Below are 25,498 nucleotides of genomic sequence, written 5' to 3' on the forward strand. Positions count from 1 at the left end.
CGGAACGAATCTATCCCGACACTATCCCGACGGAAGCGGAGGACCGGAAGGGTCCGGATTAACTAAGGGGGCACAGTATGTCGCAGCACGGAGACGCCGCAGCACTCGGCAACGCTAATGCAGCTGAAAGACAGAGTGTCAATAGAGAGTCCGGCAGCGCAGCGGTGCAAGGAGTGGCGCCCATCATGCCGGTGCTGATGCCATATACCCCGGGTGGCCCATGGCTTCCAATGTATGAAGGTGAGCCTAATACCCTTGACGATTTCAGAGAAAAGATGCTGGCCCATTTTGACATGTTCCCTGTGGGTGAAGTTCAGCGTGTTAGTCTCCTGATGATGCAGTTAAGTGGCCATGCTAAGCGAGAAGTCACAGCATGGGCAGCTGATCTAAAAGGCACTGTTGAACGCATATTTGCTGGATTAAAAGCTATATTTGAAACCACGGCCAGCAGCAAAGCTAAAATACGATTCTTTAGTTGCAAACAAAAAGCTAATGAGGGCGTGAGAGACTTTGCCTTAAACCTGCAGGAAGCCCTTAAATCACTCACACTGGCTGAACCCATTTTTAACACCGGAGCGGATAAACTGCTAAGAGATCAATTTATTGAGGGACTCTACACCCCTTCTCACCGGGGGCATGTGAGCATGCTTGTTTTTAAGAACCCTGAATTGACATTTGCCCAATTAAAGGAGAGCGCTACACGTCTCCAGCTGGCAGAGGCACCTCGGGATCAGGATCCTGCGCAACCCATGGCAGAGGCACCTCAACAACAGGGAGTGCCAGTGACATCAGCTATGTCTGGGGCCATTGCTAAGCCCCTGGGGCCCAGTACTAATGAGGCTCTTCAACAAAAGCTTGACTCTTTAGCTGATGTTGTTGCTTCAATGGCTAAAACCATGCAGGAGATGAGAGGACACAAGATGGAGTTGGCAAACTGTAGAGAGGATGTTCCATGGATGAGACCCCGGAGATACCCGACATGGAGAGGACGACCCCGCGACCGCTACCAACCGGATGGACAGCCCATTTGCCGCCGTTGCCAGCAGCCGGGCCACTTTGCACGAGATTGTGATTTAAACGGGAATCCCCTGGGAATGCGGGCCGCTTCGCAGGAATGAACTTTCAAGGCCCAACACCCTGGCACGACAGGTACATCGGAGGACGACCCATTATCCCTATCGTGCTGGACGGAATTCCCCTCAACGCTTTGCTGGACACAGGTTCCCAGATTTCATCTATACCGTATATCCTTTATAAGAGGTACTGGGCTGATGCAGATATTGATAAAGGGCCCTCTGATGTTGAACTAGATATATGGGCCAGTAATGGTAAGTTGGTACCGAAACTAGGATTCAGGGAGATGACCATAAAGATTGGTAAAGTAGAACTGAAGAAACAGGGTATAATTGTTGTTGATGTTGACCGGCGGAACTGTGAACCAACTGTATTGATAGGAATGAATGTGTTAGAGAACTGCTTTTCCGAAGTCATTTCTGTCTTACAGCAAATTGCTGAAACTGCCCAATCCTGCCAGCAGAGAGTTCTCCGGAGGGAAATAAAAGTATTGATGTTAAGGCAACAGGTAGAAGTTGCAGGTGGAGAAATCGGCAGTGTGAGGGTAAGTGATCCAACGTCTATTGTAATCCCACCAAAAACAGAAATGCTGGTATGGTGTAGAGCAGCCATTGGTACTAAGGGACGAGATTATCAAGCCTTAATAGAACCAGTGTACACCGACAGCAGGCCCACTATACTCACAGCACGAGGGATAGTCGAGGTACACCGGGGACGAGTGCCGGTACGACTTTTGAACTGTGGAGAGGAAGAGGTCACTTTGCCAAGGTATGCTACAATGGCAAAGCTATATACTGTTGACAACAATGCCATCACAACCATTGAGCCCTTAGAACCAACCTGTCAGGTGGAAGGCAATGGCTCAGATGGAGAAATGGAGGATTGGTGCCAACAGCTACACGTGGGCATAAATTCAACACCTACCCATCAAAAACAAGGGGTGTATAGGCTAGTGACGGAATATGAACAAGTCTTCAGTAAACACCCATTGGACTTCGGACGGATAGAAGGGGTAGAACACACAATCCCCACAGGTGACCATCCCCCAATAAAAGAAAGATATAGACCCATACCGCCCGCTCACTATCAATGTGCAAAAGATATGCTGAGGGAAATGAAACAGGCCGGGGTAATAAGAGACAGCTGTAGCCCCTGGGCGGCCCCTCTAGTGATTGTCAAAAAAAAGGACGGAACCATGAGAATGTGCGTAGACTACCGGAAGATTAATAACATCACCCATAAAGACGCCTACCCCTTGCCTAGGATAGAAGAGTCCTTAACTGCTTTGAAATCTGCTAATTATTTTTCCACCTTAGACTTAACAAGCGGGTATTGGCAAGTCCCTGTGGCTGAGAGAGATAAGGAAAAGACGGCATTCACCACACCAATGGGTCTATGTGAATTTAATCGCATGCCGTTCGGACTCTGCAACGCATCCGGTACCTTCCAGCGGCTGATGGAATGCTGCCTCGGACACAAGAACTTCGAGACCGTCCTCCTGTACCTAGATGATGTGATCGTCTACTCAAAGACTTACGAACAACACTTAATAGACCTGGCAGAAGTGTTCGAAGCCTTATCCAGGTATGGCATGAAAGTCAAGCCATCCAAATGTCACCTTCTCAAGCCAAAGGTACAGTACCTGGGACACATCGTGAGTTCGGAGGGAGTAACACCAGATCCCGAGAAAATAAGCGCCATAAGGGATTGGCCAAGACCTACCAGCGCAAAAGAAGTGAGACAATTCCTGGGATTGGTGGGTTACTATCGCAGATTTATAAAAGGATTTACCAAGTTGGCAGCACCCTTGCAAGACACCTTGGTAGGGCAGACGAAGAAACCTTCAAACCGAAACCCTCCTTTTCAGTGGAACGACGAAAGGGAAGACTCCTTTGAACAACTAAAGAAGGCACTAACCGGAGAAGAGGTTCTGGCATACCCAGATTACCATCAACCTTTCATCCTCTACACCGATGCCAGTAATGTGGGACTAGGAGCGGTGCTGTCACAAAAGCAAGAAGGTCGGGAGAAAGTCATCGCCTTTGCAAGTAGAAAGCTCCGGCCTACTGAAAGAAATTCAGAAAATTACAGCTCCTTCAAATTGGAACTACTGGCAGTAGTTTGGGCTGTGACGGAGCGTTTCAAACACTATCTGGCCGCTGCAGAATTTATTGTCTATACTGACAACAATCCGTTGACCCACCTGGACACAGCCAAATTAGGTGCGTTAGAACAGCGATGGATAGCCCGGTTATCTAATTACAACTTCATAATCAAGTATCGAGCAGGTCGCAAGAATGGAAATGCCGATGCCCTATCCCGGATGCCACACTTGAGAGATGTAGAAGAGGAAACGGGGGAGCTTGAAGAAATTGAACTACCAGCCTTCCATCGTCCCAAGGCAAAACATCATCAGTCAAGTACCTATCAGAAACAACAAGAGGTGAATTTTAATCCGTTAGCACACCATAGATGGGCTGACACCCAAGACAGCAATCCGGCTGTGAAGTTGGTGAAGGAACTGTTGACTGAGCAAAGTGCATATCCCGATGAGGATGCCCCAGAAGAGACGCATCAACTCTGGAAAGAGAGAGGCAAAATGTTCCTGTATCAAGGGAAGCTCTGTAGAAGATACACCAATCCGAAAACACATGAATTGGTTTGGCAGATTATTGTGCCTAAACAAGATGTGAAGATGGTCCTCGAAGCTTACCATAATGGTGCTGGTCACTTCGGTTGGAAAAAGTTAGAAGTACTTCTAAGAGAAAGATTTTATTGGGTCGGGATGAGAAAATCAATCGAACAGTGGTGCAGAAATTGTGGCCCGTGCAACCTCAGAAGAAACGATCAAAAGAACCAAAGAGCACCACTGCAGCCCATAATCACCAAACAACCACTTGAACTTGTAGCCATGGACCACGTGAAGTTGACACCAAGCCGGTCCGGCTATGTCTATGCCTTGACCATCGTGGACCATTATTCACGTTTCTTGGTAGTAGTACCCGTAAAAGATCTGACAGCAAAAACAGCAGCCAAAGCGTTCCAAACGTACTTTTGTAGACCCCATGGATATCCGGAACAGGTTCTCACCGACCAAGGTACAGCCTTTGAATCAGAGATCTTCAGAGAATTCTGTAATATGTATGGTTGCAAAAAGATCCGGACGACGGCCTATCATCCACAAACAAACGGCTTATGCGGGAAGATGAACCATATTGTAATAGACCTACTAAAGACTTTACCTGAGACAGAAAGGAATCAATGGCCAGAGAAATTGCCTGACTTGGTGGATCTGTATAATCATGTCCCGGTGAGCTCCACCAACTGCACCCCAGCTTACCTTATGCGTGCAAGACCCGGCCAATTACCAATCAATCTAGAAATGGGAATTCTGAAACCAGACGCAGAAGTTCAAGACTCCAATTGGGATATCATACGGCAAAAGCAGTATCGCCAAGTGCAAGAGAGTGTGGAAAGAAGCCTTCAGCAAACTAGAGAAAGACAAGAGCGAACTTTCAACCAGAATGCTCTAGCGACCCCATTAAGACCGGGTGACCAAGTGCTCAAGAGAAATTGTCGAACCAATAAACTGGACAATCAGTGGGAAGCCGTACCCTACACAGTTTTACCAACAAGAGTGGATAATCCTAAAATGTGTCTCATTAGCAAAAACGGAGGCTTAACATCTGTACTAGTGTCAAGAGACAATCTTAAATTATGTCCGGAAGCATTGAAAGAGCCAGACGTTGTCCAGCCAGAACCAGAAGTTATTCGACCCATACAGGTTCAACCAGTAAAGGAAAAAGAAGAGGAAGTGTATCACACCTGTATAGGAGACTTTCCCAAAACCCTACTAACATACCATGGTGCAGTAGTGGTTCCCATGGTGGCCTTTTACCCAACACCGAACCCAATACCAGAAGTCCCAAGACAGGAAGAGGCTGACCCCGTACTACAGGAGGTTCCAGGCCAGGAAGAACAGATTCCTGGTCAGAGTAATCCCATTCACGGTGGACTTGCCAACTCCATAGTCGTGGAATTATCTTTAGCAGAGCGGGCAGATACTACATCCGCAGTAGACAGTAGTACACCACATGAAGAGACACCGCTATTACGTAGATCACAGCGTAGTACCCAGGGTCAATTACCGGCCAGGTATGCAGATTACCAACTATAAAGCTCATAATGTGAATTGTATATATGTTATGCCGTATATAGTTAAACAGAAAATGTAGTATAGTCATTGCTATCAGTCTGCAACGTTTAAGCCCAGTGCCTACAGAGACTTGTCTGTATGAACTTATTGCATATTCTTGAACTTTTTATCAGCCCGGAGGCACTAAATCAAAGCTCCGGAAAGACTGCTTTTTGAACTTTGCTTTTTGCTCTTTTTGAACTTTCTTTAGACTTTATATTGATAACTCCGTTGGAAAAATGGAACTAAATTCCTGGACACTAAGTACAGTGCCGTTCCTAATACCTTCAAGGATAGAACTGTATTAAGGGACGCTATTTGAAGTGACTTTTTACAGAACTCTATTTTTGTTTCCTTGAGTGGTTTTTGTAACTTTTCATTTTTAAGACTCTGTACATATTAATTGTTATTTCAAAATGTTATTGTCCCACAGTCCCGGAGTACTGTTCTTAACTAAGGGGGAATGTGGCACCCCTAGGGGTATTTGCCACAAAAATAGTTACTGACAGGAAGTACAAATACTAAAATAGCAAGACTGCACTACCACCTCCGGCCAGAAGGGGGAGCTCCAGAGACTCCCCTTGATCCATTCTGGTCTGAGAGAAGAAATGGCAGTTGGGCCAAGGAGCTGATAGTGAGAGGTCATACAGTTGAATCTCTAACAGCCCTGTGACTGTTACCAGGCCTAAATCACCGGCCTGAGGAGAAGAGGGATAGAGAAAAAGGACATTGTGAGAACCGGGTAGCATTAATCACTACCCAGAACAGGCGCAAAGACGGATACCGGATCCGTGGCTGTATTCATTATATATAATACAGCAACCGGAAAAACGTGAGGTGATATCAGCTTCACTAGGGTCGGATGCAGCAACAGACACAGAGTTCAGCGGTACTCCCAGAGGGGGTAAACCGATAAAAGGACTCGGGTTGCCCGTCGAACCAGGACCCGGAGGGGACAGATTGGGCCGGCAGCCAGTTCACATACAGCAGCAGGGCCACACAGAAATTGCGCACAATAAGAGCCGAAGACCCCGGCAGGGTCAAAGTAACTCAGAGTTCCCATACAGACTCCGGTGACAGGACTGGTTGTAAATCCTTTTATGTTAAAGTAAACTGGTTAAACGTTTCAGTGCCTCAGTCTTTCATTTGGACAATAGCCATCTATCCAGGATCGAGATCGTCACCGCTGGGAGAACCTGCTGCTGATCAAGTAAGTGCCTGTCCCCTCATGATACCCCTTACACTGTGCATTGCCTGAGGCCACAGCACCGGGTCAAGCCACCCGTGACATCCCCCTCAAGAGACAGACTCCATTGGTCCGGTGCTGGGTATCCCGGTCTCCTGGGCGTCACACTTATTTTTCATAAAATATGGTTTACTGTAAAAATAATTAAAAAAAAATACAGAAAACATAATTTGTTTTACTGCTATCACAGTCATCTGTAGAATAAAATTTATTAGTCAATTCTACCGCATGGTTAAAAGTAACCCCCACCAAAAAAAAAAAAATCCCCCAAAACATTGGCCACACTGCTTTATTAGGGTCCTGACAAGCATATGTTATTATTCTAAAAAAAAAAGAGTATACGATAATTGTTTTACTTTATTAATTTGTTTCCATTTATTTTTTTCCCATAAGGGCAATATTTGCAGAGATGTGGAAGCATTATCATATTTTCTAAGCACCTGATAATATAGCAATAATAAAATAAGCAACGATCAGCTCTAAATGGAACAAAAAGTACATCTTTCCTATATGCAAAGAAAAAATAGAAAATCATAAGTGTATTCTACTTTAATGCAGGAAAACCTGTGCAGAGAGAATAAAAAAGCAACAAACAAAATAAAGGGTCGTACGATAAAATATACTAATGCATGTGAGGTGTAAAAATAATTGAAACATCTCAGTTGTTTTACAATTAGATATTATACCTGAACACATTAAGTTACAGTACTTTTCTCTCTTTTACATCTCTAGTTTATATTTGTGTCGCGAGTCTAGTAAATTGCCTTTGTGATGAGCGGAATGGCTGTTTTTTTTTTTGTTCATTTTTATATGCCGGATTTTTCTATTGCGCTGCTTCCTGGAGCCTTCTTTATGCTATGTTCATAAATCAATGACAGCACGCTGTAACAATATCTGGGACAGATATTCAGTATTTCCTACAACCTTGAGCTAATTGAGAAGCCTCTCCCAGCTCATTGGTCAAAGTACCTGGAAGTAAGAGCGCTCCGCGTTTTCTCCCGATACCCTGTTACTTTTATTATGTTAAGAGATCAGCGTTCCCCGAATGCCTGGTTATTCTAGGCTTGCTCCAATCTCTGGAAACAAAGGCTTAGACCATGAACGTGCGCTGCTACAATCTAGGGATATGCTCCTAATAATAAAAGTTTTTGGGAAACAAATATATATAAAATTTTTAAGAAATGTAAAAAAATATATAATTATCAATTTATTTTATTAAATTTTTTATTATTTTATCTTATGTTTATTTTTTTCTTTTTGTTATCTGTGTGTATGCTTCTAATGATAAAAGTGCTTGGAAAAAATATACTTAATTTTCTTACATTTTTTAAAACTTTTATATGACATCCTATATTTTTTACTTTCATTTTTGCCAATTTATTTTATTACATTTTTTACGTTTTATCTTATATTTATTATTTCCTTTTCTTAGCTAAGTGTAGACTTTTTATCTGTGTGTATGCTTCTAATACTAAAAGTTTTTGGTAAAGAAATATCTTTAATTTTGCTACTTTTACACCACATACTATATTTTTTACTTACATTTTTTTATTAGTTTATTTTATTATATTTTTAGCTCATATTTTTATTTTTTATTTTTTTATCTATGTGGATTCTTTATATCTATATGTATTCTTTGAATAATAAAAGTCTTCGGGAAAGAAATACATTTAATTTTGCTTTATTTATTTCTTTATTTTACATCACACCCTGATTTTACATCACCGCTTTTTTTATATATATTATTTCACATCACATCATTTATTTTATTACATTTTTTTATTCTTTCTTATGTTATAATTATTTTTTTCATTTTTTTTATCTATGTGTATGCTTTTTATGTATGTGTAATCTTCTAATAAGAAAAAAGTCTTTGGAAAAAAAATATATTTAATTTTTCAACTTTTTAAAAATGTTATTTTATCTTATATTTAGTATTTACTTTTTTATCTATGTGTATGCTTCAAATAATATAAGTCTCTGAAAAAAATCTTTGATATGTGACTTTTTTATTTCTGACCATATCCTATATTTTTTACTTTAATTTTTGTCAATTTATTGTAATACATTTTTCTATTTTTTTTCCTCTTACACTTATTATTTCTTTTTTATTTATCTGTATGCTTTCTATCTATGTGTCTACTTGTAAAAATAAAAGTAAAAGAAATATATAAGAAATATAAAAGAAATATATTTAATTTTCTTACTTTTTTTTATATCACATCCTATATGTTTTACTTTAATTTTTGTATCAGTCTAATTTACGGTAATATATTTTTATCCTAAATATTTTTTATTTGTTTTTTTATTTATGGGTATGATTTTTATCTACGTGTATTCTTCCAATAATAAAAGTCTTGGGGAAAGAAATATGATTAATTTTGCTTTTTTTTTAATTTTATATCACATCCTATATTTTATACTTTAATTTTTTTTATCAGTTTGAGGGGGCTACATTATAATATATGAGAGAGCTACTTTATATATTATGAGAGGGATACATTGAACCCTATGAGGGGGCTACTTTATATTCTATGAGGGGGCTACACCAACCCCTGCCACATAATTAAGACATGTACTACTTTATGTTATACCCTGATATTAGCGCATTTTACTGCACAATTGGTGGTCTTGTATTTATTTCTATGTAGCTACATAGTGGGCCCCAAGAATGATTTTCTCTGGTGGGCCCAAGGTGCTCCAGTCCGACGCTGAGTACTACGTCGCTAAACAGAAAGGTGTTAACTTACTTGAAAAACCCTCCCAGCCAACGCTACATGTACAGTCATAGATAAAAGTTTTGAAACTGACACATATTTTATTTTTCACAAAATGTGCTGCTTAATAACCCTCCTGTTGTCTTCGGTCTGGGGAGACCTATTTTGAACTTTGGTATTTTTTGGGGTGTTCAAGATGCGGTTCTGAAACTTGTGGTTGATTGACTTAAATGAGGATGGGTCGGTCGGCCACGGGTTTCACAGCCACATCTTGAATATTTTAAAGAATATTGAAGTTCAAGGTCGGTCGTTTTTGAACGAAGACAACAGCAGGGTTAAGTGTTTTTACACCATTTAGTTGAATGTTTCTATGTTTCCTATAGCACAATTAACAGCACTTCATAATTTACTGTTATTGGCAAATTCATCAAGTTTATGTAACAACCCAATATTTACAGTGTTGACGCTTATTTTTCAAACTTCTGCTCTTCTTCCCAGCAGTTGTATATCAATTTCTGGGCCAAATCCTGATGGATGAGAATCCATTCTTGCCTTATCAGTCCTTCCTGTGATTTTGTTTTCCTGCTTTTTGAGGATTGACCACAGGTTCTCAATAGGATTGAAATCTTGGCACTTTCCCGCAATGGATCCAAAATTTCAATCTTTTGTTCACTGAGCCACTTTGTTATCATTTTTGCCCTGTGACATTGTGTAAAAGGCATTGCTCATCACCAAACTGCTCCTGGATCATTGGTAGACGTTGCTCTCGGAGAATCCATAGATACCAATAATTCATTACCGTGTTCTTAGGCAAAATTGTAAAATCCCCTCTCACATTTGTACCTAAGAACACGTCCATGAATAAAGAATGATAAACAGGTTAACAAACAAAACATAGAAATTGTGATACACTCCATGTACTGAGTAGGTAAGCATGGATCTGCCATCAGTCAGGATTTGGCCAAGAAATTGAAATCCAGCTGCCGGGGTGAAGGACAGAAGCCTTGAAAAATAAGAGTCAGCATTGTAAATGTTGAATCTTTGCATAAACTTAATGTATTTGTCAATGAAAGTTGGTTGATTATTTTAAAAGGGTTATTGTGTGAAGAGAACCCCTATCCATATGTTCATATCACCCTAGTGCATTTGGGCATTATAACGGAGGGTCATTTTGTCAAATTAAGTTTTTGTTTTGTGGCATGATATCCCAGTCCTCTGTTATCTGCATTAAGGTAAACGTTGCTACCTGCTTGGATTTTTGCTCTTTTGTAGCAATGGATGTCACCAATGTCTGATCGGTGGGTGTGTGATGCCGTTGATCAGCTGTTCCCGGTGTTGGCGGTGGCCAGAACTGCTAAGTTGCGGAGCTGCACAGCATAGCTTTGTCAGCTCTACAGTGACTGCTGCTGAGTACTGCACATTCACTCCCTTTCAAATCAATAGAGGCGGATGTGCAGGATCCGGCTGCAGCCACTATAAAGTCAATAGAGCTAAGATGTGCCCAAGCACTTCCGGCTGCCGCCAATACTGAGAATAGCTGATGAAAGCTCCTTAATCATTCCCATCCCCAGTTTTGTTGAAAGAACTTGGGTGATTGAGCTACCTAGTGTCAAATTGTGCCATCCAGCCCTAGACACGAATTACTGTGTCAATTAGCAGCGACCTCCAGTGCGGCGTCATGCGCAACCAGTGCGCTTTCCTAGCCCTAGTTAGGGTGGTTAGTGGCGTCCGCCAGAGCGGCGCTGTACGCACTCTGTGTGGAAATTTTTAATTAGTCCTGACAACCAGTCAGTGTAGGGTGGGAACTCCCGCTTGATCTCAGCATCTGACTCAGGGCATCCCCAGGCACGGGCTCAAAAGCCACCGAGGGTCAGAGTGAGATCAATCACCAGCATAGTGGGGGTGAATTTCAGGGATCCCACTAGTGTCCATCTGCTGCACCCTGTGACTGCTAACAGGGCACAGCATTTCCTTTGTTTCCCTGCAACTCTGTGAAGCAACAGAGTTTGCATCAGTTCATACCGGGTGATGGAACCCATGTTTATTCTGGTGTAGTACCGCCAAATAGTGCCGCCATTACCTAGCAGCAGGTTCCATCTCTGCATGATGGACCCCGGGCTGTGAACGCACGTTATTACTATCTTTATATTTATTCGGTGTGTTCCGCCAGCCCTAACATTCTGTTTCTTCCTTTTTCTAATAATTGTGCCAACAGTTCTTGCCTTCTCACCAAGCTGCTTGCCTATTGTCCTGTAGCCCATCCCAGCCTTGTGCAGGTCTGCAATTTTGGCCCTTGTGTCCTTAGCTCTTTGGTCTTGGCCATGGTGGAGAGGTTGGAGTGTGATTGAGTGAGTCTGTGGAAAATGTGTCTTTTATATAGGTAACGAGGTGCAAATAATACAGGTAATGACTGCAGAGTAGGAGGCTTCTTACATATTTACTAACAGGTCTGTCCTTGAGAGCCAGAATTCTTGCTGGTTGGTAGATGATCAAATACTTATTTCATGCAATAAAATGCAATTTAATTATTTAAAAATCCTACAATGTGATTTTCTGGTTTTTATTTTTATACTCTATCTCTCACAATCTATATATATATACTAGATTGTGGCCCGATTCTAACGCATTGGGTATTCTAGAATATGCATGTCCCCGTAGTATATGGACAATGATGATTCCAGAATTCGCGGAAGACTGCGCCCGTCGCTGTTTGGTCGAGGCAACCTTCATGACATCATCGTCGCCATGGCAACCATTATGACATCTATGTCGATACTGTGCCCGTCACTGAATCAGAAACGTGGGATTTCTACGTCCTTTATGACATCATCGTCGCTGTGCCCGTCGAGGCCTGGCGGCCTCGACCAATCAGAGACACGGGATTTCTACGTCGATACTGTCGCCCGTCGCCGATTCTAACGCATCGGGTATTCTAGAATATGCATGTCCCCGTAGTATATGGACAATGATGATTCCAGACTGTGACCGTCGCTGATTGGTCGAGGCAACCTTTCTGACATCATCGTCGCCATGGCAACCATTATGACATCTACGTCGATACTGTGCCCGTCGCTGATTGGTCGAGGCCTGGCGGCCTCGACCAATCGGGGACGCGGGATGTCTACGTCCTTTATGACATCATCATCGCTGTGCCCGTCGCTGGCGGCCTCGACAAATCAGAGACGTGGGATTTCCAGGACAGACAGACAGAAAGACAGACAGACAGAAAGACAGACAGACAGACGGAAAAACCCTTAGACAATTATATATATAGATATACATATATCTATATATATATATAATTGTCTAAAGGGTACCTCCGTCTGTTTGTCTGCAACAGAAATCCCTGGTCGCTGATTGGTCGCTGCCGGCTGGCCATGACCAATCAGCGACAGGCACAGTCCGGGCGCGAATTGGCCCCTCCCTACTTCCATCTAGTCAGTGCCCCCTCCATACTCCACTCCAGTTAGCACCCACATAGCGTTAACAGACTGCGTTACACCGCGGCTTAACGCAGTGTAACGCAGTCCGTTAACGCTGCCATTAGCCGTGTAAGTGTGCCCAACTTTTTACTATTGATGCTGCCTATGCAGCATCAATAGTAAAAACATATAGTTATAATAAAAAAAAACATTATATTCTCACCTTCCGCACCAGCCTTTCCCGGTCCTCGCGACGCTCGGGTCCCAAGAATGCATTGCGGCAATGACCGGACATGACGTAGCGGTCTCGCGAGACCGCTACATCATCACGTGTTCTTGCTGCAAGGCATTACTGGGCACGGAGCATCGCGACGAGCATCGGTAAAGGCCTGGCCTGGATCCGGTGGCCGCCGAAAGGTGAGTATATAACTATTTTTAATTTTAATTGTTTTTTCAACAGGGATGTGGTTCCCACATTGCTATATACTACGTGGGCTGTGTTACATACTACGTGGGCTGTGTTATATGCTACATGCGATGGGTTATATACTGCGTGGGTTGTGTTGTATAGTACGTTGCTGTGCTATATACTACGTTGGTTGTGCTATATACTATGTTCGCTGTGCAATATAGTATGTGGGCTGTGTTATATACTACGTGGGCTGTGCTATATACTACATACATATTCTAGAATACCTGATGCATTAGAATCGAGCCACCATTTAGTTGAAGTATAAATACGATAAAATTTACAGACCTCTCCATCCTTTGTAGGTGGGAAAACTCGCAATATCATCAATGTATCAAATACTTATGTTCACCACTATATGCAGAGATTGATAAGATGTGTCACTGTAGGATGGGTAACCTACAGTAGGTCTGTTCTTATGGCAGAGAGAAATGGCATATATGAAATAAATCCTGATTTCATTCTCTAATAATTTCGCTTTATCTATTGTACAATTTCACATGTATCCGCTCCATAGATAAATTATTAATTCATTTGAATAAATCTAAATATACAAGTCAAGTTAAGTATTAACCTATGCTAGCCCTAGATCATAAACATGATTACTATGCAGTCAGAATGCTATGCAAAGACATGTAATGAAGGCAAAGGGAAAGAAATTAATTATATTCAAAGGAAAATAAATTATATATCAGGCATGGTTGAGGAAGATGAAATCATGTTGTTAAATCATTGGTCCCTTGACTCTCCTCTGGAAATAGTGATATTTTTGTCCACATTAAATATGCACCCTATACAAATGCAGCAGAGACAATTGATGACATGGATTTTCATCAGAGTTCATTTAAGTTGAGGAATCACACTGGATTTCCATGTAAAGTGATTTTATGTCCATAAAGGGACATGTGCTTTTTAAGTTATATTCTGTTTAAGCATATTGTAAGCCCTACTGGGCTGGGCTACTATTAGCCAGAGGTACTGCAAATAGAGTCCACTTCTCAGTTAAGCAAGTCATTTTTCCAAAACTTGACATAATCAGTGTTGCATTTGGATCTTTGTCGCAAAATAATGTGTCATTTTATGGATTTCTTACCTCCAAAGAATGGGGATGCTTTGGTATTTATGCCTTAAAACCTATACATACAGTAAGAGATAACTTGCTGATCCCTGGGGGACCAGCCATGGAACACCCAATGAGACAAAGTGAGATAATGGATTCTTTACTGTAAGAGCAGTGAGATTATGAATTCTTTACTGTAAGAGTAGTGAGACTATGGATTCTTTACTGTAAGAGCAGTGAGATTATTGACTCTTTATTGTAAGAGCAGTGAGACTATGAATTCTTCACTGTAAGAGCAGTGAGAATATGGATCTCTCTGCCACATGATGTTATAATTACTAAAATTCAAGAAAGGCCTGCATGCCTTTATTGGAAAATATGATACTACAGGTTATGGGTAATAGATTCTGTGATGGGGCGTTGATCCAGGAAGTTGGTCTGAGTACTGTATGAGTCGGGAAGGAATTTTTCCCCTAATATGGAGCCATTAGTGTCTGCCCCATGGGGTTTTTGCCTTCCACTGGATCAACATAGTAAGCTATAGATTGAACTTGATGAGCTTAACTCTAGGTTCAACCTAAAAAAACCCCATGAAACTATGAAACGATAAGACCGAGCTATGCGGAGCCCGGTTTCCAAGAGCTCTGCTTTTGAGTGATTGTACCCCTCAGCAATCAATTATTCCATATTTTATGGATAAGGGATAATTTAGGGAACAACCCATGACATAGATGATATTCTTGTTTAGAGAGAATCTGCTCATGTGAGTACTCAAACACAGAATAAACTTGAAAACTAGTAAAGAAGAAAGAATTTCCCAAACATTTTTCATGGTCCGCTTCCCATTTTTATTCACTAATAATCACATGCCGTTTTTTACTGCAGCCAATCAATGGCTAAATTATTGCTATCAGTATAAGGAAACATTACCAATGTAAAAAAATAGTAATAGAGGACCTTGTTTCTATTGGGGTACAATTGTTTGGGGTGTGAGTTTGTCACAGATATGGTGCGAGGACTGGAGGGCAATTGAAAGCTTCAAGTCATAGTGCAGTTTTTCTTCATCAATTGTCCCATTAAATTGACCCTTTAATGTGCATGGTGAGACTGACCTCTTTGGACAAGAAAGGGTTCCGAAGTTTTTACATAATACCATTCACCTAGATTAATTATATTAAAGGCTTTATTCGTGATTTTAAAATTGATGTCTATCATTCTAATAAGAATTTAGTATTAGATCAATCATAGGTAATAATAAAAGAGTTGTTGAAGACATAGTAGACTTATGGTGCAGTCAGATGGCCGTATAAATTTGACCGAGATCTGAGCAGTGCACTGACTGGCTGGCAGCTCTCCCTAAGTGAGAGTGACAGCTGCATAGAAATATATATAGCTCTCACTCTCGGGTCCGTGCATTGCTTTCCGATCTTGGTCCAATTTATACGGCCTTCTGACTACGCCCTTAGGATGAGTCATCAATATCAGATTATAGGTGGTCCGAATTCCTGTAGCCTTACCGAGTATCTGTTTGTAGCTCTCCTGGTGGCACTTAATGTACAGTGCTGAAACGGCACCGTGTAGATAAATACCCCCATTGAATGAATGTGATCTTTCGCATGGCCAATATACACTGTACAGAGCTGTGGCGTTCTGGCTCCCTACAGTGGCAAAGAGCATATGACTGGGGTTGCCAACTGTCGGACGCCCACCAATTTGATATAGATGAACCTTCAATGATAGAGTAGCTCATTAACATCTAAATCCTGGAAAACTCTTTAAGAATTTGTCTCATTTTCCATACATTTCCATACTTGTATCCTTTTTTCTCTTTGTTTTCCCCGGATACTCCTAAACTTCCACTACATGTATTATATTAAGTTTTTTTTTCCTACATCTTGAAATTGAAATGTCTGAAGACACAATCTGAGTCAAAATTTTGACCCTTTCCTTGCTGATACAGGAAAGAAATGTATCTTGGTACCGTGTTAGCCAGAAGATAGAAAAATATTTAGAATTGAGAGTCCTCAGTGGTTGATACCTTTTAATGGCTAACTGAAAAGATGGTAACAAATTGCAAGCTTTCGAGACTACTCAGGTCCCTTCATCAGGCAAAGACTAAAAGCCTGTCTTTCATCAGGCAAAGCCTCAGTCTGTGCCTGATGAAGAGACTTGAGTAGTCTCGAAAGCTTGCAATTTGTTACCATCTTTTCAGTTAGCCATTAAAAGGTATCAACCACTGAGGACTCTCAATTCTAAATATTTTTGACCCTTTCCTTGAGCACCTGTTTTCTAGGAATTTAATATTTGGACACTTTCTATCCTTCACCCCGGTATTTTCTTGGATGCCACCAAAGTCATTGCTCTTCCAAGCTTCTTTTTTGGGAAGAGGAGTTCTTTAATACCGGAGACTTCATTGATTGGGTTCATCATTGCTTGGAAAGACTAATATTCTGGACCAAAGAAATCAAATAGATGTAACTCTGAATTGTGATGAAGGTAATGGCTGCCATAAGTGATGTCACCGAGCGTCGGTCACTCATGAGGTCAACCAACATAATACAGAAATGGTCAAAAAGAGATATCTTTTTGGAAATGGAAAAAGCAAAGCAAACCGGGACTGGTAGTGTTTTCTGGAGATCACATAATGAATCCGTCAGCCGGCTCCGGAATGTCATTAATAACGGAGGCTTGATAAACATAGTTATAATACCCTTATTGTTATTTTTTTGCCTGTGCCCTTTCTTGAAATTAGCCTGTATATAATCAGTTTGATGCAAATGAAAGCTTGCTCTCTTCATTGCCGAAAACCTCTTTATAGGTTCTAATTAAAGCCTTTGTGCGAACACAAAGTGTCTAATAAATAAGACCCGAAGCCCAGGAATAGACTCCGCTGCAGAATGACTCACTTGCTTGTGTATTTGAACAATATTTAATCGTTAAACTAACCCAGCGTCTGCACTTTTGGAAAGAAAACAAGGTTTTCGCTTCATGTTTATTTAACACTTTGACTCCGCTGGTTTTTTGGACGTGTGAAACGCTTCTTAGAAAGTGTCATGGCTGTAAATCATCTGTTTGGAAAAGTTAACGGGCCTTAAATAGTTACAATGTTAATGATTGAAACTTAACGAGCGGCCGTATGGTTTTGCATAAAATCCATTTTTTTCCCCTTAGTAAACAATTTCACCTCAGTTCACACAAATTCCAGCTGCCAAAAATATAGCTTATAAAATCTTGATAACCCTCGTGGAAGGGAGCCTTTAATGGTGGTCCAAAGAGACCACCAACAGTACCTTCTGATGCTCCACTGGGCAAAAAATAAGAAAATGTATTTATGTAGCATACACTGCCTATTTAAAGGCTTGGTACATAAATACGTACGTACATGTACACAGAGGCATAACGATCGCGACCATTACCAGACGTGTGTGGGAATGGGGCCCACCGATGCCAATTTTCCTAGATGTGCAACCAAAGACGCACATTCAGCTGAAGTGCATTGTGGTGCAGAGACTCATCGATTCCCTGCACTGCAATACATGCCACCGGCCAATCAGAGGCCGATGTGCTGACAGCGGCGTGCTCGTCATGAGTGGCGCATTGCAGTGACGTCATGCTCTACAAATGGCTGGCATGCCAAAATCTGCTGCAGAAGAGGATGTCAAACATTTTTTTTTATGTGTTGGAAACGAGTAACAGAAAGGATGTTACACCAGGAAGGGGCCAAGGATGGGGGTATTATAAAAGAAAATGCCCTGGATGGGGGTCATGATACCAGAATGGGGCTCATTATACCAGGAAGGGGGTCATTATACCAAAAAGGGGACCAGGCTCCAGGACATTAGAGGTGGTCCTGGATAAGGGTTATTATACCAGGATTGTGGTCATTATAACAGGAAAGGTTCCAGGATGAAGGAGAGTACACCAGGATGGGGACCAAGATGGGGCATTGTTTTAAGATGAGGGCCATTATACCAGGAAGGGGCACAGGATGGGGGATAGGGTTATACGATGGGTGACATTATACCAGGAAGGGGTCCATGATGGGAAACAATATACCAGAATGGGGGATATTGCTACAGGAAGGGGAAGGGATGGGTGACATTATTATAGAAAGTACAGGACATGGGACATACCAGGAGGGGCCCAGGATGGGGGACATTATTACTAGAAGGGGCTCAGGATGGGGGACATTATAAAATGAAGAGGACCAGGACAAGGGACATTGTAACAAGAAAAAGTACAAGATGGGGGACATTAAGCCTGAAGTGACCTAGGATGAGGGACATTATTACAGGATGGGGGCTATATCAAAAGGCATTACTACAGAAAGGGGACATTATTATAAAAAAGGGTCAGAATGGGGGTTTTTATTACAGAAAGATGCCTGGATAGGAGCATCATTACATGGAGAGTGCATTCAACAAGGGCCCACGTATTTGGCCAACATAGAGATTGCGGTCCAAGTCCAAATTTTGCACCAGGGCCAATGGGACTCTAACTATGTCACAGGATGTACACATGTATACCAATTTACAAATTTTAAATTTTAATGTAGATGGCCGACTTCAGGAATTTTTTATTGCAAAAATTTCAAATATGTTGTTTTTTTTGCCTGCTCTCCCAATCTCTGTCTCTCTTAACACAAAAAATTTAAACCATAGATCATTTTCTGACAATGCATCCCCTTTATATGACACAATAAAAAAAAATCCTTTATCTGACAAATGACATCGGGTTCAAAAAATACTGATAAAGATCATGAATTAATAATAACATTTATTTCTTTTCAGTGTGTTAAAAAATGGAATGCGTGATAAAATTAAAGAAATTGTTATATTCTGATTTTTCTTTTTTTTTCATGTCACATTTTTACAGTTTTGAGCCTTTGACAGCTGAAGTGTAACGGGCTTGAACTTCCAGTACCTGTATGCAAGCTGTGAACCTTTCCATTTGCAAAGAATTGTATTAGAAAATGGAATATTTCACACAAATCTTGGCAATATGTTGCTTTATTAACCCTTTGGCATTTGCAGTTAGGCATTTCTTGACACTAAGCGCTGGTGAGAATGCATTGGCAGTCTGAATTAGCACTTGAAGATGGACATGCTGACTCCAGGAGTCGCTGAGTTCATTATTCCGAGCTGCGAACTGTTCTGCAGCCGGGGCTGAGAGGAAATACCACCTTATTTATTTTACAACCCTCATTTCGGCTGAACCAATAACAATCCCGGTGACAAATATTTAATTAGGAAATAACCGAGAGCTGAAATTGTTCCAATTATAAAATAGCTTTAGAGTGTTTGAACATGGAAGTCTAACTAATGGTTTAACCTTAGCCTGCAAGACTCTTATTTAGGGCCCTGTAAGGAGAATATTCTAATATATTGGCTGATAATACGGGTATTTGACTAGAAATCTTTATTGAATCATTTAGCGTATTTGAGCTTCTTCTTTACTATGAAAGAAAAAAAAAAATTATTAGAATTAATGGAACATTGGCTATGGAAATATGGGGTCATTATGGTGATTTGACCATTTCAATAAATTAATCTGCTATGGGGCAAGAAAACTAAGACACTCATTAAGGCACCAAGCATTGACAACCTACGACACAAGAGCTTGTTATTTTTGTCCTTAGTCTCATGACTTGTTTCTGTAGGATCCAACTTGTTGGCCATGGGTCCACAGGACAGAGGAGCCACAAATATTATAGGTGAGGACAATGCAAATTGTCTCTTCAGAGAGAAAGAGGACAAGAACTCTAGTGCCACCTATTGGAAGTAGCAATCCTAACAGTTAATGTCGACCCTTTAACGAGCCTTGTCACATGACTTAGGATAATAGCAAAAACAGAAGCTCAATTTGCAGACACTGTGTTTCGGGATACTGCCCCTCGTCAGTGCAAAGTGGAGATCTGGTTTGGCTGATTGAGAGGTGTCTGACCGGGATCCAAGAAGTATCGTTTCTCCTTGCGGAGAGTGACATGATAAGCATGTCGAAGTGAGGAGACTTAAAGCCGCAATGCTCCTCTAGGAAGTATGCAAATTGTCTTTCCCAGAGGAGTATTGCGGCTTTAAGTCTCCTCACCTCGACATGCTTATCATGTCACTCTCCGCAAGGATACTTCTTGGATCCAGGTGAGGACAATGAAAGCATTGCAAATAAATGACTTCATGGTCCTGATCGAGGATCATAGAATAGAAATTCTTAATTGGGGTGGAGACTCTGAGTCCTGATCTTTTTGCTTGGAAAGAGGTGACTCTGCTCTTTACGACATAAAATGGTGTTCAAAATTTTTTTTGACTCTTTAACCCCTTATATAATATGGATCAGGCTCAGGAGCTGAGCTCGCTCGAAACAGCTCAGTTGACGACTGATTTACATATCCAACACGCAATACTATTTGATGTGATCGCTTGAGCTCAATCACTTAAATGTCGTTATTAAAGGGAACCTGTCACCCCGAAAATCGCGGGTGAGGTAAGCCCACCAGCATCAGGGGCTTATCTACAGCATTCTGTAATGCATTCTGTAATGCTGTAGATAAGCCCCCGATGTTACCTGAAAGAGGAGAAAAAGACATTAGATTATACTCACCCAGGGGCGGTCCCGCTGCTGGTCCGGTCGGATGGGTGTCCCTGTTCCGCTGCAGCGCCTCCCATCTTCATTCCATGATGTCCTCTTCTGATCTTCAGCCACGGCTCCAGCGCAGGTGTACTTTGTCTGCCCTGTTGAGGGCAGACAAAGTACGCCTGCGCCGGAGCCGTGGCTGAAGACCAGAAGAGGACGTCTTGGAATGAAGATAGGAGGCGCCGCAGCGGACCACAGACGCCCATCTGACCGGACCAGCAGCGGGATCGCCCCTGGGTGAGTATAATCTAACGTCTTTTTCTTATCTTTCAAGTAACATCGGGGGCTTATCTACAGCATTACAGAATGCTGTAGATAAGCCCCTGATGCCGGTGGGCTTACCTCACCCGCGATTTTCGGGGTGACAGGTTCCCTTTAAGCATGACAGTGGCATTTACGGTGAATCCGATATGGCGGTCATCATTTGTGACAGCCATTGGCTTCCCATTCTAAATGGATCATGGGACGCCAATTCCATGGCTCTCGGGAGCCTACTGAAGGCTTCCCAGTCTACTATCTTACAAATCCTTCCTCCTAGACTTCATAGGAAATGACCAATTTCACAATTCACTACAAGACTGGCATATTGTATTGTATTTGAATGTCCGACAAAGCAGCCGCTAATTCCATTTCCCTAAGAGGATGAGTTAAAAATGTAAAAAGCATTGAAAAATGTGTAAAAAAAAAACAAAGAAAACCAAAATGAAAAATGCAAAATGAAAATAAATTCAAAGTTTACATATTTTATATTGCTGCAGAAGTATTTGCCTGAACTAATAAAATATAAAAAATATTTATATCAATTGGTAAATGACAAAACAGAAAAAAAAAAATCAATGTGCCTGAATCAGCATTTTTTTCCCTGCAATTCCCCACAGAAAATGTAATAAACGGTAATCAGAACATTATCTGCACCCCAAATTGATATCAATGAAAATTACAGCTTCAGGCTGCTGTCACACTAGCAGTATTTGGTCAGTATTTTACATCAGTATTTGTAAGCCAAAACCAGGAGTGGAACAATTAGAGGAAAAGTACAATAGAAACATATGCACCACTTCCGCATTTATCACCCACCCCTGGTTTTGGCTTACAAATACTGATGTAAAATACTGAACAAATACTACTAGTGTGACAGCAAAAAAACAATCAAACAATCAAAAGAAGAGTCTCAGAAAATGGCAACACAAACTAAAATTTTGTTTGCAAACTTCAGAATTCTTTTACCCTTAAAAATATGGAAAAAAAACTTCTAAATTGGTTTTCACCGTAATCCTATTGACCAGGAGAATTATGTTACCACATCATTTTTATCATGCAATAAACACTAAAAAAACAAACAAAAAGATTTGGCAGGACGGCGTTTTTTTCACCATTTAACTGCACTTTAATTTATTCCCCATTTTTCAGTAAATTAAATTTCAATGGCACCATTTTTCTGGAAAAAAAACCAAGCTTTCGTATGGATATGTTGACGGAAGAATAAAAAAATGTCTTCGATGAATAGGAGGAAAATACTAAAGTCCAGAATTGAAAAATTGCCTAGTCCTTAAGGCATTAATTCCCTATTTTTTGCTGTCCACACCGCAAAAAAAAATATAGATATGTGAAAATAAGTAACATGCGGCTTTTTCCACAGATTCCTGCATGGGGTCAGTCCTGGGCCTTCTCCACAACATTTCAAATGTCATATTTAAAGCAGAAATTCACAGCAAACACTCAGATTTATCAAATCATGTAGTATAAAGCTGTTGACATAACCTGTCAGATTTTGCATTAGTGCTTAGAAACATAAAAGTCGTTGTCGCACCAATAGCATTTATTACTTGTACTAATACTGCAACCTCTGCACAGGGGCCCAGCAGTAAAGGGGTCAAACAGAACTAAGAAACAGCACATGTGAAAAAGATTTGGATACACTAATAGATCACAGACTGCACATGAGTCAACCGTGTGATGCAGCAGCAAAAAAGGCAAACGCAGTTCTAGGATGTATTAAGAAAAGCATAGACTCTAGATCACGTGAAGTAATTTTTCTCCTCTACTCCTCCTTGGTTAGGCCTCATCTGGAATACTGTGTCCAGTTCTGGGCAACATATTTTAAAAAAGACATTGAAAAATTGGAGCAAGTTCTGAGAAGAGCTACCAGGATGGTGAGCGGACAGCAAACTATGTCCTTCGAGGAATGGATAAAGGAGCTGGGAATGTTTAGTTTGCAAAAAAGAAATGTAAGAGGAGACTTAATAGCTGTCTACAAATATCTGAAGGGCTATCACAGTGTAGAAGGATCATCATTATTCTCATTTGCACATAGAAACACGAGAAGCAATGGAATGATACTGATAGGGAGAAGATACAGATTAGATTTTAGAAAAACTTTTTGACAGTGAGGGTGATCAAGGAGTGGAACAAGCTGCCGCGAGAGGTGGTGAGTACTCCTTCAACGGAAGTCTTCAAACAGAGGCTGGACAGACATCTGTCTGGGATGGTTTAGTGAATCCTGCATTGCTGCATTGAGCAGGGGGTTGGACACGATGACCCTTGAGGTCATTTACAACTCTAAGCCGACTGTCAATAACTACTTGGACATGACATTTCTTGTTCTCTCGCACTCACAGACAAGACAGTGATGCACAACAGAGGAATGATGCATCATATTTACATTATGTAGTAAAGTAAGACAACGGACATAACTACTTATACTCCAAGGTAAATAAATTGTTCTGCTGCAAATGGCAATGAGCTCATGAATACATTTCACCTTCATCATATTAATTAGCTTATTAAGGAATGCTTAATGTTATAACTTTCCAAATTGGAATATAATGTCATATCTATTGCATGCCGAGACAGGGATGACGGAGCCTTATGATTGAATGAGTATTAACCAATTCTTTACTAATTTTCAAAAAACCACCAAAACCTAAGATCAGAGCAAAATGACCATATACCCTGCTATAAGTAAGGAAAAAGCAATAGTATGTATAAATAACATAGGATACTTAGTAAACAATGTTCTTGATCAACAAAAGTGTAAAGGCCATCCCACCAGTGCCAAAGTGCACCCAGACGGTCATAACTAGTGTTGAGCATTCCGATACCGCAAGTATCGGGTATCGGCCGATACTTGCGGTATCGGAATTCCGATACCGAGATCCGATATTTTTGTGGTATCGGGTATCGGTATCGGAGGTGTAAAATAAAGAATTAAAATAAAAAATATTGTTATATTCACCTCTCCGGCGGCCCCTGGAACATCACCGCGAGTCACCGGCGTCCGGCAGGCTTCTTTGTTTAAAATGAGCGCCTTTAGGACCTGAGGAATGACGTCGCGGCTTCTGATTGGTCGCGTGGTGGTCACATGGGCGGCACGCGACCAATCAGAAGCCGCGACGTCATTCTGCAGGTCCTAAAGGCGCTCATTTTTAAAAATGAGCGCGGTAATAGCTTTCGATGACGTCGCGGCTTGTGATTGGTCGCGGCCACGCGACCAATCACAAGCCGCTACATCATCGAAAGCTATTACCGCGCTCATTTTTAAAAATGAGCGCGGTAATAGCTTTCGATGACGTAGCGGCTTGTGATTGGTCGCGTGGTGGTCACATGAGCGGCACGCGACCAATCAGAAGCCGCGACGTCATTCGCAGGTCCTGAAGCCGGCCGGTTAGCCGCGTGATGTCCAGGGGCCGCCGGAGAGGTGAGCATATCAATATTTTTTATTTTAATTCTTTATTTTACACCTCCCTATGGATCCCAGGGCCTGAAGGAGAGTTTCCTCTCCTTCAGACCCTGGGAACCATCAGGATACATTCCGATACTTGATGTCCCATTGACTTGTATTGGTATCGGATATCGGTATCGGCGATATCCGATATTTTTCGGGTATTGGCCGATACTATCCGATACCGATACTTTCAAGTATTGGACGGTATCGCTCATCCCTAGTCATAACCTTTAGTATTAAAATCTTACCATGTGTGAAAAATTGATCTCAATGTGCATAAGGTCCGAGCAGGAGCGGAGCCCAACTGTGGGCACCCAGCTATGGAAAATGAGATAAACGTAATGTCCAGCTCAAAAATAGGAAGGCCACATCCTTGTGTGCACTGAGTGCAAAAATCTAAAGCAAAACCATAACAAAAGAACTGGAGTATAAGTTGGTATAGATGGGTGCTTGTTCACCTTGGTTATTATACAGAAAAAACCTAAGATAGAAACAAAATGAACATAAACACTGTTTTTAATCAGAAAACGCGTATAAATCATCCCACCAGTGACGAGGTGTACCCAGTCTGGGCAGTCCTAACCAACTTGTACTGCAGTTCATTTCTTTCTCAGTTGCTTTAGGTTTTTTGCTCTCAGTGTAGGCAAGGGTGTGACCTCCCTTTCTTTGAGCCAGCCATTATGTTTATACAGCTTTCCATGGCAGTGCGTCCACAGTTGGGCACTGGTCCTGCTCGGCCGTTATTAACATTGAGGTAATTTTTCACATATGGTAACATTTTAACACTTGAGGTTATGACCTTCCTCACTGGGTACATCTTGGCCCTGGTGGGAAGGTTTTTATGCTTTTTTTAACCCCTTCACCCCGAAGCCTGTTTTCAACTTCCTGACCAGGCCATTTTGTTCAATTCTGACCACTGTCACTGTATGAGGTCTTAACTCTGAAACGCTTCAACGGATCC

Source organism: Ranitomeya imitator, chromosome 2, assembly GCF_032444005.1.
Source record: "Ranitomeya imitator isolate aRanImi1 chromosome 2, aRanImi1.pri, whole genome shotgun sequence".
Taxonomy (NCBI): domain Eukaryota; kingdom Metazoa; phylum Chordata; class Amphibia; order Anura; family Dendrobatidae; genus Ranitomeya; species Ranitomeya imitator.